At 38.2% G+C, this 19,239-nt stretch overlaps 1 pseudogene; it reads right to left on the reverse strand.

Annotated features, from left to right (window-relative positions):
• The window catches only part of LOC149240862 (SART-1 family protein DOT2-like), a 183,818-nt pseudogene that overhangs the window by 52,641 nt on the left and 111,938 nt on the right, over positions 1-19,239 (reverse strand).

The following is a 19,239-nucleotide window of genomic DNA, read 5'->3' on the forward strand; positions in this document are numbered from 1 at the left end:
AGTGTGCGGTCTAGAAAATGGACTTCTATGAACTGTGGGTTTTTGGACGACTCATAAGCATGATGAACGAAGATTCGAGGATAGAGATACCCTATAATTCCTGTGACCAACTGTGATACTGACAGTGTGTGGCCTAGCAAATGGACTTCGATGAAGTGTGGGTTTGTGGATGACCCATAACCATGAAAAAAGAAGATCCAAGGATAGAGAAACCCTACAATGCTTGTGACCAATTGTGATACTAACAGTTTGTGGCCTAACAAATGGACTTTGATGAGAAGGATTTTGTGCGATTGACCCATAACCGGGATGTTGGTTGTTCGTGAAGTAGAAGGTGCCTACATAGCCTGGGGTGGGAGGGCACATATCCAAAGAACCCAACCTGAATGTTGCTATGTTGAAACTAATGAATTTGAAGCACGTGCCTACTAAAGCGGGGTGGGAGGGCACGTCTCCAAAAGGAACCCACTCCGATTGCTGCTCCAGAATTAAAATGGACATAACTTGATCAATATAACTCAGAATATTTATTATAACTTGTTTTTGGAAATAGAAAAACCATATTACATCTTCCCAAGTGTTGGAAATCCTCATCTGGACACTCTGGAATCTCAGATTCACACTTCAACTTTTCTACCATTATAAAAGTTTTGAAAAAATAGTTGATTTTAAAAAAGCGATATCTCCCACATCCAAACTCCGATTCGACCCATGTTTTTTTTGAAATTGAATGTTTTTTCGAGGGGAGCTCAGATCTATAATCAATATTCTGAATTTATCTACCAAAAGTGTAGAAAATAGATAGGAGAGACACCATCCACGAATTGCCATCAGAAACATTTCTGTAACATAGCTAATTTTAAATCAACGATATCTTCCTCATCCGGACTCTGATTAGGCCGATTTGTTTTTTGAATTTTGGTATCTTTTCGCAAGGAATTCAGATATGTTATTTTTTTCATAAATTTTGCATAAAAAATTTCAAATGTGATCTGCAAACTCACTACCCGAAAGCATTCCTGCAAGAAAAATGAAAAAAGAAAAAAAATTCCTGCTTGGCCGAAGAAAATGCTCAGTGGAGGACATAGCACATGCCTGAAACTTGTTGAATATTGCTACAAAATTTGAAACTGAGATATGCATCAAATCGTCATTCTCATGGAACCATAACCTACTTTGATACCAGTGATCTAGATCTTGGGGGTAGACCCCCAAGATCTAAAAAATTGAACTGTAAGAAGAAGAAGAGGAGAATGCTAAATAAACAAATCCACAAAGAATTTTTTTATTAAAATAGATAATAAGTGTAAGGAGTACATTGTGGTGTAGAATCTTTCCTTTTACAAAATGTGACTTGTTACTTATAGTATTTTCAGTATACAATACCACCGGTCAATCCCATGGTTGAACAAATACCGTGGGTGGATGTCACAATACCATGGGTCAATTCCATGGGTTAATGAATAACATAGGTGGATGTCACAATACCATGGGTCAATTCCATGGGTGAATGAATACCATGGGTGGATGTCACAATACCATGGGCAAATACCATGGGTGGATGTCACTTAGGTCAAATTGATCTTCTTCTAGGCTGACATGGTGTGGAGGTTACATAATTCATATTTGACTCAATACTTAACCTTTTTGCATGATTCAAAAGCCCAAGAAGGGTCTCCTTAAAAGTAAAATGACTTTATTAAATCAGAATAAATCATAGAAGTCCTCAATGGCGACTTTGACCTAAAATATGGTTACCCAAGCATGAAACCCATGCTTTAATAAGTCACAATATTAATAATAATAATTCTTTTCTTTATTCTTTTGGCAAGTACATTACACAATGATTCAAGTATATTAATGAAGACTGAACATAGTTACATTTTGCAACACTCCCTCTTAACTATGGAGGTATCCATAATGTATAAATACAATGGAATATCTAAAAATATATGAACTATGAAGAACTTTAGGCACCACAATGCCATGGACTAGATTCCTGGCCAAGTAAATCTATCCAAGTTGTCTTTGAACAATTTAGGTGATCCAGATCTCGGGGGGAGGCCCCCAAGATCTTAAAAGTTGAATTGTAAGAAGAAGAAGAGGAGAATGCTCAAAAAACAAAACCACAAAGAAATTTTTATTAAAAAAGATAATAACTGTAAGGACTACATTGTGGTGGAGAATCTGTCCTTTTACAAAATGTGACTTGTTACTTATGGTATTTTTTAGTTACAATACCATAGGTCAATTCCATGGGTGAATGAATACCATGGGTTGATGTCACAATACCACGGGTCAATTCCATGGGTGAATGAATACCATGGGTGGATGTCACAATACCATGGGTGGATGTCATGATACCATGGACAAATTCCACGGGTGGATGTCACTTACAATACCATGGGTGGATAAATACCATGGGTAAATTCCATGGGTGGATGAATACCATAGTTTGATGCCATTTTATATTTGGATCATTCCTCCCTCCTTAAGAAACAATGATCCCCATTGCATGAAGTTCCCTCCTATGAAGCCTTTGTTGAATATGAAAAGTCACTGAAGAGAGGGGTTTTATGTGGTTAACCCATAACCATAATGGACGAAGATCTGAGGATAGAGATATCCTATAATTCTTGTGATCAACTGTGATACTGACAGTGTGCGGCCTAGCAAATGGACTTTGACAAACTGTGGGTTTGTGGATGACCCATAACCATGATGAATGAAGATCTGAGGATAGAGATACCCTGTAATGCTTGTGACCAACTGTGATACTGACAGTGTATGGCCTAGAAAATGGACTTCGATCAAGTGTGGGTTTGTGAATGACCCATAACCATAAAAAACGAAGATCTAAGGATCGAGATACCCTGTAATGCTTATGACCAACTGTGATACTAACAATGTGCGGCCTAACAAATGGAATTCAATGAGAAGGATTTTGTGTAGTTGACCCATAACCGTGATGTTGGTTGTTTATGAAGTAGAAGGTGCCTACATAGCCTGGGGTGGTAGGGCATGTCTCCAAAGAACCCAAGCTGAATGCTGCTATGCTGAAACTAGTGAATGTGAAGTAGTTGCCTACTAAAGTGGGGTGGGAGGGCACATCTCCAAAGGGAACCCGCTCCGATTGATGCTCCAAAGTTAAAATGAACATAACTCGGTCAATATAACTTAGAATATTTATTATAACCTGTTTTTCGAAATAGAAGGACCATTTTGCATCTTCCCATGTGCTAGAAATCCTTATCAAGACACTCTAGAATGTCAGATTCACACTGCAACTTTTCCACCATCACAAAAGTTCTAAAAAAATAGTTGACTTTAAATAAGCGATACCTCCCACATCCAAACTCCGATTCGACCCATTTTTTTTTTAAATTGAATGATTTTTTGGGTGGAGCTCAGATATAGAATCAATTTATTGAAATTATGTACCAAAACTACAAAAAATAGATAGGAGAGCCACTGTCCACAAATTATCGTCAGAAACATTTTTGTAACATAACTGATTTTAGATCAACGATATCTCCCCCATCTGGACTCCGATTAGGCCGCTTTTTTTTTTAAATTTGGGTATTTTTTCGCAAGGAATCCAGATATGTTATCTTTTTTCATATATTTTACACCAAAAATTTCGAATGTGATTTTCAAACTCGCCGCCCAAAAACATTCCTCCAAAAAAATTAACCACTAAGAAAATGCTCTGTGGTGGACATAGCACATACCCGAAATTTGTTGAATATTGCTGCAAAATTTAAAATGAAATATGCATCAAACCCTCATTCCCATGGAATCATATCCTTCTCTGATACAAGTGATCCAGATCTCGGGGGGAGGCTCCCAAGATCTGAAAAATTGAATTGTCAGAACAAGAAGAGGAAAATGCTCAATAAACAAAACCACAAAGAAACTTTTTATTAAAACATATAATAACTATAAGGACTACATTGTGGTGGAGAATCTGTACTTTTACAAAATGCGACTTGTTACTTATATTATTTTTCAATTACAATACTATGGGTCAATTCCATGTGTGAATGAATACCATGGCTAGATGTGACAATACCATGGGTCAATTCCATGGGTGAATGAATACCATGGGTAGATGTCACAATAGAATGGGTCAATTCCATGGGTGAATGAATACCATGGGTGGATGTCACAATACCATGGTAAAATACCATGGGTGACTGAATACCATGGGTGGATGTCACTTACAATACCATGGGTGGATGCCACTTATAATACCATGGGTAAATTCCATGGGTGGATGAATACCATGGGTTGATGCCATTTTCTATTCGGATCATTCCTCCCTCCTTAAGAACCAATGGTCCCCATTGCATGAAGTTCCCTCCTGCGAAACCTTTGTTGAATATGAAGAGCCACTGAAAAGAAGGGTTTTATGTGGTTAACCCATAACTATGATGGACGAAGATCTAAGGACAGAGATACCCTACAATTCTTGTGACCCACTGTGATACTGACAGTGTGCGGCCTAGCAAATGGACTTTGGGTTTGTGGATGACCCATAACCATGATGAACAAAGATCTGAGGATAAAGACACCCTGTAATGGTTGTGACCAACTGTGATATTGACAGTGTGTGGCCTAGTAAATGGACTTCGATGAATTATGGGATTGCGGATGACCCATAACCATGAAAAATGAAAATATAAGGATAGAGATACCCAGTAATGCTTGTGACCAACTGTGATACTAATAATGTGCGGCCTAGCAAATGGACTTCGATGAGAAGGATTTTGTGCAATTGACCCATAACCATGATGTTGGTTGTTGATGAAGTAGCAGGTGCCTACATAGCTTGTGGTGGGAGGGAATGTCTCCAAAGAACCCAAGCCGAATGCTGTTATGTTGAAACTAATGAATGTGAAGCAGGTGCCTACTCAAGCGGGACGAGAGGGCATGTCTCCAAAGGGAACCCGCTCCGATTGCTGCTCCAGAATTAAAATTGACATAAATCGTTCAATATAACTCAGAATATTTATTATAACTTGTTTTTGGGAATAGAAGGATCATTTTTCATCTTCCCATGTGAATATCCTTATCTGGACAGTCTAGAATCTCAGATTCGCACTGCAACGTTTCCGCCATCACAAAAGTTCTGAAAAGATAGCGATTTTAAATAAGTGATATCTCCCACATCCAAATTCCAATTCCACCCATTTTTTTTTGAAATTGAACAATTTTTTGAGGGGATCTCAGATCTAAAATCAATTTTATGAAATTATGTACCAAAACTGCAGAAAACAGATAGGAAAGCTGCCATCCATGAATTGTTGTCAGAAATATTTATGTAACATAGCTGATTTTAAATCAGTGATATCTCCTTCATCCAGACTCTGATTAGGCCATTTTGCTTCTTGAATTTGGGTACTCTTTCACAAGGAATCCAAATATGTTATTTTTTTCATAAACTTTGCACCAAAAATTTCAAATGTGATCTACAAACTCGACGCCCAAAAGCATTCCTGCAAAAAAATGAAAAAAGAAAAATTTTCCCACTTGGCCCAAGAAAATGCTCTCTGGAAGACATAGTACATGCCCGAAATTTGTTGAATATTGCTGCAAAATTCGAAACTGAAATATGTATCAAAACCTCATTCCTATGGAATCATAACCTAATCTAATACCACTGATCTAGATCTTGGGGGGAAGCCTCCAAGATCTGAAAAATTGAATTGTCAAAAGAAGAAGAGGAGAATGCTCAATAAAAAACACCAAAAAGAAACTTTTTATTAAAACAAATAATAACTGTAAGGACTACATTGTGGTGGAGAATCTGTCTTTTTACAAAATGTGACTTGTTACTTAAAGTATTTTTCAGTTATAATACCATGAGTCAATTCCATGGGTGAATGAATACCATGGGTGGATGTCACAATACCACAGGTCAATTCCATGGGTGAATGAATACCATGCGTGGATGTCACAATACCATGGGTCAATTCCATGGGTGAATGAATACCCTAGGTGGATGTCACAATACGATGGGTGGATAAATACATGGGTCGATGCCACTTACAATACCATGGGTAAATTCCATGGGTGGATGAATACCATGGGTTGATTCCATTTTCTATTCATATCATTCCTCCCTCCTTAAGAGGCAATGGTCACCATTGCGTGAAGTTCCCTCCTCTGAAGCCTTTGTTGAATATGAAGAGCCATTGAAGAGAAGGGTATTATGTGGTTAACCCATAACCATGATGGACAAAGATCCGAGGATAGAGATACCTGTAATTCCTGTGATCAACTGTGATACTGACAGTGTGCGACCTGGCAAATGGACTTTGATGAACTATGGGTTGGTAGATAACCCATAACCATGATGAACAAAGATCCGAGGATAAAGATACTCTATAATGCTTGTGACCAACTATGATATTGACAGTGTGTGGCCTAGAAAATGGACTTCGATGAAGTGTGGGTTTGTGGATGACCCATAACCATGGAAAACGAAGATCCGAGGATAGAGATACTCTGTAATGCTCATGGCCAACTGTGATACTAACAGTGTGTGGCCTAGCAAATGGACTTCGATGAGAAGGATTTTGTGTGGTTGACCCATAACCATGATGTTGGTTGTTCATGAAGTAGCAGGTGCCTACATAGCCTTTTGTGGGAGGGCACATCTCCAAAGAACCCAACCTAAATGCTGCTATGTTGAAACTATTGAATGTGAAGCAGGTGCCTACTAAAGTGTGGTGGGAGGGCACGTCTCTAAGGGGAACCCACTTCGATTGATGGTCCATAATTAAAATGGACATAACTCGATCAATATAACACATAATATTTATTATATCTTGTTTTTGGAAACAGAAGGACCATATTGCATCTTCCCATGTGTTGGAAATCCTTATCTGGACACTCTGAAATCTCAGATTCACACTGCAACATTTCCACCATTACAAAAGTTCTGGAAAAATAGCTGATTTTAAATAAGCGATATCTCCCACATCCAAACTCCGATTCGACCCATGTTTTTTATGAAATTGAACAATTTTTCGAGGGGAGCTTAGACCTAGAATCAATATTATGAAATAATGTACCAAAAGTGTAGAAAATAGATAGGAGAGCCACTGTCCACGAATTGCCATCAGAAATGTTTCTATAACATAGATATTTTTAGATCAGCGATATCTTCCTCATCTGAACTCGGATTAGGCTGATTTGTTTCTTGAATTTCGGTATTTTTTCACAAGGATTCAGATATGTTATTTTTTTCATAAATTTTTCTCCAAAAATTTCAAATTTGGTCTGCAAACTCACCACCCAAAAACATTCCTGCAAAAAAATGAGAAAAGAAAAAAAATTCTTGCTTGGCCCAAGAAAATGCTCTGTGGAGGACGTAGCACATGCCTGGAATTTGTTGAATATTGCTACAAAATTTGAAACTGAAATATGCATCAAACCCTCATTCCCATGGAATCATAACCTACTCTGGTACCACTAATCCATATCTCAGGGGGAGGCCCCCATGACTGAAAAATTGAATTGTCAAAAGAAGAAGAGGAGAATGCTCAATAAACAAAATCACAAAGAAACTTTTTATTAAAACAGATAATAACTGTAAGGACTACATTGTGGTGGAGAATCTTTCCTTTTACAAACTTGTTACTTATAGTATTTTTCAGTTACAATACCACGAGTCAATTCCAAGGGTGAATGAATACCATGGGTAGATGTCACATTACCATGGGTTAATGAATACCATGGGTGGATGTCCCAATACCATGAGTCAATTCCATGGGTGAATGAATACCATGGGTGGATGTCACAATACCATGGGTGAATGAATACCATGGGTGGATGTCACTTACAATACCCTGGGTGGATAAATACCATGGGTGGATGAATACCATGGGTTGATGCCATTTTCTATTTGTATCATTAGGCACCACAATGCCACGAACTAGATTCCTGACTAGCGAACTCTATCTAGGAGGGACTAAGATGGACTCAAGCTTCCAACCCCTCGAGGTACCATCAGACTTACTTGATAACCATCAAGCCAAAAAAAAATCCAGGTGTGTATCTAAAAACAGAGCTCTATGATCATACCACCTTTCCAACTTCTAGACATCAAAACAATGTGCCAGTCAGATGTCCTCCTAGGCAATGTTTCACTTGCAAAGACTTAACACCCCGTGATCCAACATATCAAGGAAAATAAATCTCTCTAGATCAAACTAATTGGAAATCAAAATGCTATAAAAAACTTCTAGAGATTCACCTATACAAACATAAAACCAATCAATAATATATTTTCACATGTACATAATTAAATACAAACCTTCAGGGTCATTCTAGATGTTGTTCCTCAACTTAATGGGACTACCAATCAAGTATTTGGTAGACGATTCCTTAATTATATCCTTTCCTTTCCTACTTCTCATCCAACAACATACCCTCTGAAATAAATTCTTTCAACCAAAAGCAAGCTATGCCCTCCCTCTCAACTAGGAATCACCTCTTCATTCAGACTCCCTCTTAATCTTAGGGAGATATCTTCTATGCAAGATTCCTCCAGGAGATCAACTTCTTCTTTTAAAAAATGAAGAATCTTTCATAGCTTCCAACCATTTCATCAGATTTATTATCATCCTCATCATGCTTGTCACCTCGAGCACCTTCACCAAGTTGAAGGCTGTGTACATGCACAACTTATATAGCAAGTACAACCAAATCTATAGAAGGATGAAGTTAACCATATTAGAATCACATAAGCATTATAATATTATATATATTAGATATCCAGACTTAATCACAAACAAGATACATATACTCTTCATCATCTTGCAGGGACTTAGTTATAAAGCTAGACTACTTCATAATAACTTTCATTACATCTAAGGTTTCAATGTGTCTTCCAAAGGCATGACATGCCTTACTACAACATATAACGAACCCTAGAAACAATTTAAACAAATATAAAGAATCCAACAACCTTTCATAATTCATATGTTATACTTCTTACTAGGTTTTCAATCAAATCCTAGTTTTCATTCAAAGGAATCAATCAAAACCAATCACAACTTAGTCACTAACATGACCATATTCCACTAGGGTTACTTCCAAACCCTATATTTCCGATCAACCATCTATCCGAACCAAAAACTCAGATTCCAACAATCTTACACAAATCTCAAATTATCATATATTCATCATACATAAGATATTTGTAATTCTACTAAGGTTCAACTCCAAAACCTCAGAATCTCATATTCACAATCTCAACAATCACTATATAAATAGATCTCATATTTTTATATCACACATACTAGAAAATTTAACTACGACTAGGGTTTAGATGCAAAACTATAGATTTCAAAATATCATCATCCTAGAATCTCAAACATGGAATTTCATTAAATCCTAAAATGTATGACCATCAATAACTAGGTCAACATACATATCTAGGAGTTCAGAACCACGCCTAAGCATGTCATAAGTCTGACAATATTTAAACCAAGCTAGGGTTTTAACCAAAAGAACATATCTATATATGCCCAGATTTCAGTATCATGTAAAGCAAAGACATTTCAAATCATGTGTTAGTCAAACCCAACTTCAGAATGATCAATACATGTTACCAAAATCCTGATTACACTAGGGTTTTATCAAACAAACACACCCATATCAAGGAAAACATTTCTAAGACAATATAAGGGTCTTGCTCACACATTCCACCAAGCCCTAATGAGTTAGGGTTCCAATGTAGAAACATATCAAACAAAACATTACCAAAAATTCAAAGATTTAGGATTTTAGACCATATCATTCAACCCTAACAAGTTAGTTTTCACTTTATTTCACTTTCTCAGCATCACTAGAATCCTCTGTAGGCTTCTTTACTTTTCCTCTTACCAAGTCTAGTACCTTGTTCTTTTCAAGGATTATATCAATCCTCTTCTTCTAGGACCTGAAGTTAGAGGCCCTTTCAAGTTTGTTTACTCCCTTGATTGTGTTAGACATCTTCCTTGAATAAAATAGACTGTTTTCCTGAGATACTCCCTTTGACTGGTTCCTTGATCTAGTGCTTTAGACTTTCTTTTTATTTCTTTTTTACCAAAGCTCTAATACCATGTTAGAAAATCATAAAGGAAAAAATATTTTCTAATTCTTGATAACTACTTGTGATGTTTCTTATTATTATGATTCTTTATATCTTGTTTCTTTTACTCCATCAAGAAATTACCAAAGCAGCAACACATAAAATAATAGACACCAGATCTAAGCACAATTCCAAGGAAAAACCCCCCTCGAGGGGAAAACCCGGTCAATAAATTCTTCCTTTCAATAGTATTCTTTGAGACTTTTCACCCTATACCAATAAAAGAACTTTCCTCCACACTAATTCATCCTCCCAGAATTTCAACCTCTTTCCAATAGCTTCGACTAGGCAGCAACTGACGACAACTTGCAGCTCCTGACAACATACAAACTTGGAAGACTTCAATCTCCCAATCTAGAGAACAAAACAGAGAAAGAGAACCACCAAAATTTTGATTTTCCTTTTCTCCTTAGACCTCACAAAACTAGCATTCACTTCGGCTTCCCAGCAATAGACTTCGCACATTTTACCAACTACAAGAGAACTTTGCACTTCTTCCCAGCTACAAGAGAATTTCACACCTTTTGCCATATACAATAGAAATTGAACTTGTGTGTGAGAATTATGCTCTAAATGAATTCGATGACCTTGTATTTATAGGTTCCATGTAGGTCGAATAGGGTCCTTAGGCCAACCTAATCTTCTTCTAGGCTGACATGGTGTGGAGGTTACATAATTCATATTTGACTCAATACTGAACGTTTTTACATTATTCAAAAGCCCAAGAAGGGTCTCTTTAAAAGTACAATGAATCTATTAACTCAAAATAAATCCTAGATGTCCTCAATGGTGACTTTGACCTAAAAAATGAAAACCCAAGCATGAAATCCATGCTTTAATAAGTTGTAATAATAATAATAATAATAATAATAATAATAATAATAATAATTCTTTTCCTTATTATTTTGACAAGTACATTACACAATGACCCAACTACATTAATGAAGACCGAACATAGCTATATTTTCCAACACTCTAGAGGAAGAGCTTCCGTAATACATTTAGGAAATCACATCAAAAAATCACCTCTCAGATATGATAATTAGAGACAAAGTCCTCTATTGGTCCAAGGTTTGGGAAATAACATGATTCAAGTTCACTAGGCTTGAATGGAATGAGTACAATTTCTTATGTTACAATGTTTTCATTCAACGCATGTAGAATATCCTTAGTCCATCATCCAAGAAAATTTTAAAGCATGTGCTCTGCACCTGGAGACCATTTTTCAGACTGGTCTCTTCCTTCAGTGTTCGAACCCTTGGGGATTCTACTTCAAGGAAACCATGGTACGCTTATCTTGCACTCTGTTATTTAGAGTTCCACATTTCTACAAGCCCTACTATTTTAGCTCAATGTTGATTTTATAATGCCTCCAAGGTGCTTTAATCTATGGCCAACTCTCTTGATTGCCTCCCCACTTTCAAGTTCTGTCTAGACACTCTAGGCCACTTTCTATTGTCTAAATAGGACCTTGATAGAGTAATGAAGGAGGATATTGATAGATAATCCATCCAAATCGCTCTATTGCACCTCTTTTAGGACTCAACCCTAAGATAAATTTCTACTTTGAGAACTTTCTGGAGTTGACAGATCATGCCCGTCGTGACATCTAAGGTAGGTTGCCTCTGCATTAATAACATGTTTCTTAGATTATCCTATGATTGGTCGACACTAGTTGGGCCTCCCCGGAATTCCATTTTAATATATCTCAATAGACTATAGCTAGGATGTTTCATGGAAAATCAATTCTGCATGAAAAAAAGGAGCATTGGAATGGTATCAACTCCCAAGTGTTTGAGATGGAGATTTCACTTATGTATTTAGTTCATTTCAAATTTTCATGAATGTGTCCTTTTATTTATTTCTTTATGACTCGATTCTTAGGTATTAGATCTTATCTTATTGATGGAAGCTCAGAGATCGAAGTTGCTTTTTCATTCCCACTTTGAACTACACAAACTATATTTTATTTTATCCCCATTGACCCACTTTTGCTATCATTTATTGTACATTAATAAAATTATCTTATCTTATATTTAATTATGTAGAATTTTTTAGAGCTTTTGCAGGTGAAAAACTTGGAAAAAATATTCTTACAATGAAAGAAGGAAAAATAACTAGGGATATGGAATCCTATAGAGGACCCTCTGATTCAGCCAACAATGAAACAATCATTTAACTCTATTGTTGTTTAGAAGTAAAATGTTTTTCTTCATAAAGTTGTAGGTTGCTATGAAATTAATTTGTTATATTTTATTGCAAATTCTGAACACAAGCCTTTCCTAACAAGTACGAAGCACGAAGTATCAATAATCATGGTCAACTAGTTACTGCATAGTCTTTTAGTATTGAATCCACTGGTTAGCTAACTATAGAAGTACCGGTTCTATTTCCATATTGCTTAGTCAATAGAAGTAGTTCCATTTAAAAAACACACACACTTGCCTACTATAAAATACTTATAAAAAATATAAATCTAGCATACATCATCTAGTTTGTTATGGGATTCTTCATTTATACCTCACATTTGATCTACAATTACCCCCAAAAAATAAAATTGTAAAATTTTCATATAAACTTGGTACAAAATGAATGCTAAAGACTTGAGTATTTTGGAAAAAGCATGAACATATTAAATATCTCAACAGTACTACATAAGAACATCAAGGGAAAAGCTTACTTCCTCAAAAGGGTCATCATATTGAGGAAGAATTAATTGCACAATATTCATATCATTTTGAATTTTGTCACAACAAAAAATAGTGAGAAATTTGTAAGCTAAAAATTAAAACATTCAAAAAATTGATTATCCAATAACTATCTACCTTACATGTCTTCATAGATCCCAATTTTTTTTCAGCTTCTTTGTAGGCTTCATTTCTTGCATTTTTTTCTCTAATTTCAATGTTTTCAAGCATATCTATTATTGTAGTCACATGACAGCATAATTAGTGAATCTTCAATCAACAAACATAACATAAAGAGGGATATAAAGACCATATTAGGCAAATTAAAAATTTAGGAGTTGGAAGACAAAATCAAAATATGATCCAAATTTAAATAGGCACACAACAAATTATAGAGATAACCATATGTATAGAGATGCAGCAGAAATAATACTTCATTTCATTACTATAAAATACTGAAATATGCTTACAAACACAAATGGAAATAAACTAGCTAAGGAGATGGTATCTTATCTCTGAGAAGAGATATGGCGGCTACATGCCTCTGAACTGTGTTATAATGAGGCTTGAAGGCCTATTTATTGTTGAGAAACAATAGAAAACCCTAAACATCCAAAAGCATAACCCTAGAAGATGAAACACCAAACTATGGGCCCCATTTGGGTAAATTGGTACATCAAATTCCCGGGGTCGTAACTTTGGCATATGATCTTCGTTTGACGTGCACAATATCTCATTAGAAAGATCTATCTCATAACTACGTCTTTGGGAAGAGCAACATGGGTCCATGGACCCATGTTGCATCCAGTTTTCCCAAAAAATGTCGTTTAGGGCCTCAAAATGGCTCCAGAAGTTCAAGACCCAAAAAACTACTAAAAATAGTAAACTGTGCTATAATTAAGGAAACTGAAAAGCTGAAAGAAATAATGGTGGGGGACCAAGTGGACTTGGTGAGTGGCCACCAATATCCACCTGGATAATTCCTCACCCCTTAGGAAGCAATGGTCCCCATTGCATTGAGTTCCTCCATGAGATGAGGAAACTTCTACTGAACTTGGTCCCTGGTAAGCCACTTAACCTGGTGAAGGAGTTAGCCTGCTTTGACAACTCGATATAGTTGGATATTCTGCTGGTGACTGTGCTTGATCTATGTGTCCATGATCCGATCAGTTGCAGCTTGTTCCATGCAATCTAGATTTAACTCTATGTGTGTGAGCTGTTATGCAATGTCGGATGTGTCTAGTAATGGTTGAAAGTATGGTTGAACGCGGTCCACATTGAACACTGAGTGCAGGCCAAGAAATGGGGGGATGTTGAGCTCAAATGCATTATCTCCCACAGCCTTGGTAATGGTGTAAAGACCATATCGGAGTCATCTGAGTTTTCGATAGTCTCCGGTAAGACGTTCCTTTTGCAAATGCAACCAGACTTTGTCAGCCACGTAAAAATTGTGTGGCACCCGATGTTGATCATGTCAATGCTTGTACTTGGCATTTGATTTCTCTAGAATGTCATGGACCTGCTGGTGAATATGTTGGATGTGCTTAATGAAGCTATTTGCATTATTTGTTTCAGACTGGACATGAGCCGAATTTGTGTGAGTAGCTGCAAATGGCATCACAACATCAATGGGACATAGTGGCTGGAATCCCAAGCCCACCTAGAAAGGGCGGTGGCCAGTTGAGCTGTGGAGAGCCCGGTTGTAGCTGTGTTGAACATAAGGGAGGCTCTCATCCCATTTTCATGGATGCTTTGAGTTGTACATTCGAAGAATGTGTACGATCATCTTATTGACAAACTCTGTCTGGCCATCAGTTTGAGGATGGAAGGCTATGGACTTAGTGAGTATGGTGTCCAGCATCGACTAGAGACTGGACCAAAATGTACTGAGGAGCTTTTTGTCCTGACCTAAGATGATAGAATGTGGGACCCCAAAGTGTACCCACACTCATTCAAAGAAGAGTTTAGGAGTGGCTTTTGATATGATATTCTTCTTGCAGGCCACCATAATGGCCATCTTCAAGAACCTGTTGACAACCACAGAAACACAATCGTTTCGATGCTTAATAGAAGGAAGGCCCAACATGTAAACCATGGAGATGGATTTCCATGGTTGACTAGGAGTAGGCAACGACGTATAGGGGCCTTTCTTCTTGATGGTCGGTTTAGCAATGGCATATGCAGTGCATGATCTGATGTACTTTCCAACATCGTGTCGAAGATTCGGCCAATAGAAGTACTTTTGCAGTACTCCCACCATTTTCTCGACCTTGAAATGCCCAACAACCCGATTGTAGTGTGCTTCCCAAATCATCTTGGCACACTCTCTTGAAGGAACACAAAGGTGGCCCAGGTGGCATAACAGGGCATCCTGGAGGTGAAAATCTGGAACATGCTGACCCTCCAAGAGCGTATGGTATGTGTGGCTGAATTCTGGGTTTCTTTTGTAGAGAAGTGGCCAATCAAAAGTCTCGTGCCCACAAGAGTTGAGCACGGTGGTTAACGGCATGATCGATGGTCGAGTGAGGAAATCTGCAACATTATTGGTGCTACCCTTCTTATACTTTATTTTCAAATGGAACTATTGTAGGTATGTGGACCACTTCTGATGGCGATCTTTCTGCAATTTCCCTTGGGTCTATATGAAAGGCAGGGGTCGGTGGTCTGTGTGGATGACCATTTCCTTCCCCAAAATGTAATGCTTCCATTGTTGGCAGGCCTGCACAATAGAATACATCTCTTTGTCATAAGTAGGATACTTCCGGAATGTGTATGAAAGTGTCTCACTATGATATGCCACTGGATGCCCGTGTTGAGTAAGGACTGCCCCAATAGCATAGTCATAGGAATCTGTCTTGACCTCAAATGGTTGTTGCAAGTCTGGTAATGCGAGCACTGTTGCCAAGAAAAGGTGATATTTCAACTCTGTGAATGCCTTATATTGAGATTCAGACCAAAAAAAAATTTATTTCGCTCCTCCCTTGGTGACATGACTCAAGGGCCAAGTCATATGAGAAAATCCCAACACGAACCTGCGGTAGAAGTTGACAAGACCTAGAAAGCTGTGGAGCTCTGTTAGAGTGGTTGGAGATGGCCAATCCCGAATGAATTGGATCTTGGGTGGATCCACATGCACCCCTCGTTCATCAATAATGTATCCCAAATACTAAACTTGGGTCATGCCAAAAGTGCATTTTCCAAATTAACACATAACTTGTGTAACTGTAGTGTTTGGAGAATCTGTCAGATGTGGTGGAGGTGCTCTTCCCAACTCTGGCTGAAGATCGGGACGTCTTCCAAGTATACCACTACAAATGAGTTGGTGAATGGCCGCAAAATGTCATCCATTAGCCTCATTAAGGTTGCAGGAGCATTTCACAATCCAAAAGGCATAGCCAACCATTGGAAAATGCCTTCCTTGGATTTGAAGGCAGTCTTCCACACATCAGAGGGTTCTATTGGTACCTGGTGATATCCTGACTTCAAATTGATCTTTTCGAAATATTTTCCCACTTTAGTTGCTACAGGAGGTTATCAATCTGTGGGATTGGGTACCATTACAGATAGCGATCTTGTTCAGTGTCCGATAGTCAACATGGAGTCTCCAAGTCCCATCCTTCTTCTATACAACATGATGAGGCTCCCATAGGGTGATGAAATCAAATGGATGTAACCTTTCTGCAGCAGCTCTTGAATCTGCCTCTTGATTTCATCGTTCTTCAGAACGAAGCGCTAATAGATTGGTCCATTAGGTAGCGGCGCACCTAGGGTCAGATTGATGGAGTGCTTGAACTGACAGTTGTTATAGACCTTTTTGTACCTTACAGCATTGAGCATGAAATGTCCATAATCTAAGGGATCCAAAGTCCCTAAACATGTTGTTCCTACCCCTAGAGGAACAAGGCCAACAAACCACAGCAATTCACAGAAGTTCTCCACCTGAAACTGCTCAAAAACAAGTCAATTCAGGATCATGTCAACAAATCCACTGGCTATCTGCGTTGAATGTCAATGGCTCCACTGGCTACCTGCATTGAATGTCAAAAGGAACACTGGCTACCTGTGCTGAGCGAGATTGGACATGTGGCAAGTTCATTCCTCAAGGTGTCAAAACCCAGGAAGCTTCCAAAATGACACTTGCCTCAGGGAATTCCACTGGTGATGAGTAAGAGGTTCCAAATCTCCAAGTGGAAGCAAGAACCTCCAAGTGGAATCAAGAACTGACAGAGGGAGAGGACACTAGCCAGATCTCAAGCTGACTCATCCTCTCTCCAAACATCTATATATGGATCTCTCCTCCATGAGATCTAGAGGCTGGAATTTTGTTATTGCAAAGAATTGCTGCTGGTTTGAGACTGAGATCATTGGGTGCTTAATGCTTTGAAGGGAGGTGAAGATAGGAATTCCATTTGCTGGGAAGGAGATGTTGGATTGGGCCTCTCTGGGTTGTATCTCTTCCTGAACCTTGTTATTCATCAATAAAGCTATCTTGGTTTCTCCTATACATTGGTGTATCTTTGATGTATGATTGCATTAGTGTATTTGATTTATTTCTAATCCTAAATCAGTTATGAATGTGAATATCTGTCTTTGTGTAGAGTTCTTCTCTTGTCGCAAGTAGCTGTTCTCTTGTGATCTTGCAGGAATCTATTGAAGCTGGACGAGCAAGAAGGCAAGTAGCTGTGAACTCCCAAAGAGAAGAGAGACCGGATCGAGGGACAAACGGAAGACATCGGTAAGTCTATTTATCTCTCTCTTCTGTCACATTTCATAAAGGAAGAATACCAGAATAGCTGTCTCTGTTTGTTGCTAAGGCACTGTCACACCTTAGGTGGATAGGATCGTCCTGCATAGGCATTTTTCCCCACAACAAATTGGCGACTCCACTGGGGAAGATTTGTTTTAGTCATTTTATTTGTGTTTCTATCATTGTTTGTTTCATAGACTTGACAGCAACAATCGAACTGCATCTGCTATTCCCGGATGCAAAGTAGACAGTTGCTGCTTTGATCCAATCACTGGACTTGTCTATGATCTGAACAATGGACTCACAAATGATTTGATGATCCTTTGTGATAGATCTTAGTACCCCCTCAAAGCATCCCTTTGATTGTACCTTGCTTGTGTTTTTGATTTGGCCTGAAACAGTGAATTAAATAGCAATCTGTGACCCAGAACCTGTGGGAAACGAGAGTTTCTCCTTCAGCGCAGACCCAGTGAAGGGATTCTGCATTTCAATGCAGGTAGTCAAAACCCCTGTGTTGAGGTTGCGCTGAACCAGTTTGGCCTTGTGCAGCTGGGGTTCTCTGCTCTGTTTTGCCTTGTTTTGATCTCTGATTTTTGCAGCCTGTAACCAGCATAGGTACCAGTCTGATAACTCCTTTTCTCTGCTTAGATTTCGCCTCCTTTTGTACAAAAAGACTGTGAGTGTTTTTATGTGTTTGTGGCATCATTTACAGTTTTCCTTTGCATGAGTGAAATAATCATCCTGTAGCCCTTGATTCAGATCTGTTGATTGTGATCTTAGGAGAGAGTTCATTGGCTGTTTACAGTTGATTATACATTTGCTTTTGCTTATTGGTTTGAGTTTGTCTCTTTTAAGTGTCGAAACAAGTGTTCATTCCGAAAGTCGCAAAGTGTTGTAATCTCTTCTACCCTTGTTGATTTCGAAAAAGTAAACTTGTTTGTATTGGTCATTTAAAAGCAAATTCAAAGTTGTACAAAAAGCTTTCTTTGTAGGCATCAATACTAAGAAAGCGGAAAACAAACACCTGCATTGTGCATTTGCATTTTGATAGTTTGCATGTCTGATTTAGGAAAAGTGCATTAGAGTGTGCTGATTGCTCTTTGAGAAAAGATGGTGTCTTTCTTTTCCCTTAGTAGCTAGGATTTTCAAAGTTGAAAAGATATAAAGCTTGCTTATCATCTTTAGACTGCATTTAGGAATTTGTACCATACATCTCGTGGTGAACCTTGAAAGGCAAACTTCTAAAAAAGATCAACCTAAAATAAATTGAATGAACTTAACAACGCTTTGCAACATAACGCACAACATAGAGGTCTAGGCTAGAGACATGTTCCGGCGTCGTTAAGCCTAGTGACTGTCGATCTCGTGGAAGGTGGGTGATTCCTCCTGAGGGATGATAGCGCTAGTACGAATTGTGCTCCCACATACCGTTGTGTATATATTGGGAGACCCCTATAGGAATATAACCTTTATCCTTAGGAAGCCGTGTCGGCCGCCCTACTGATCGCAATGCACTGAACATAGCATTCAGGAAGATCAACCGCCCATACCTTAAAAAGCATTCTGCGGTTTTGCAAAAAGTTTGGCACACCCTCTGCCTAGAACTCCAGAGCAGTTCCTTTTGGCCTTTTTCAGACTCTATAACGGAAAAAGTCCATCCG

This window comes from Pinus tabuliformis, chromosome 8 (genome assembly GCF_031772625.1).
Source record: "Pinus tabuliformis cultivar Carrire ecotype Pingquan chromosome 8, CPIR1, whole genome shotgun sequence".
In the NCBI taxonomy this organism is placed as follows: domain Eukaryota; kingdom Viridiplantae; phylum Streptophyta; class Pinopsida; order Pinales; family Pinaceae; genus Pinus; species Pinus tabuliformis.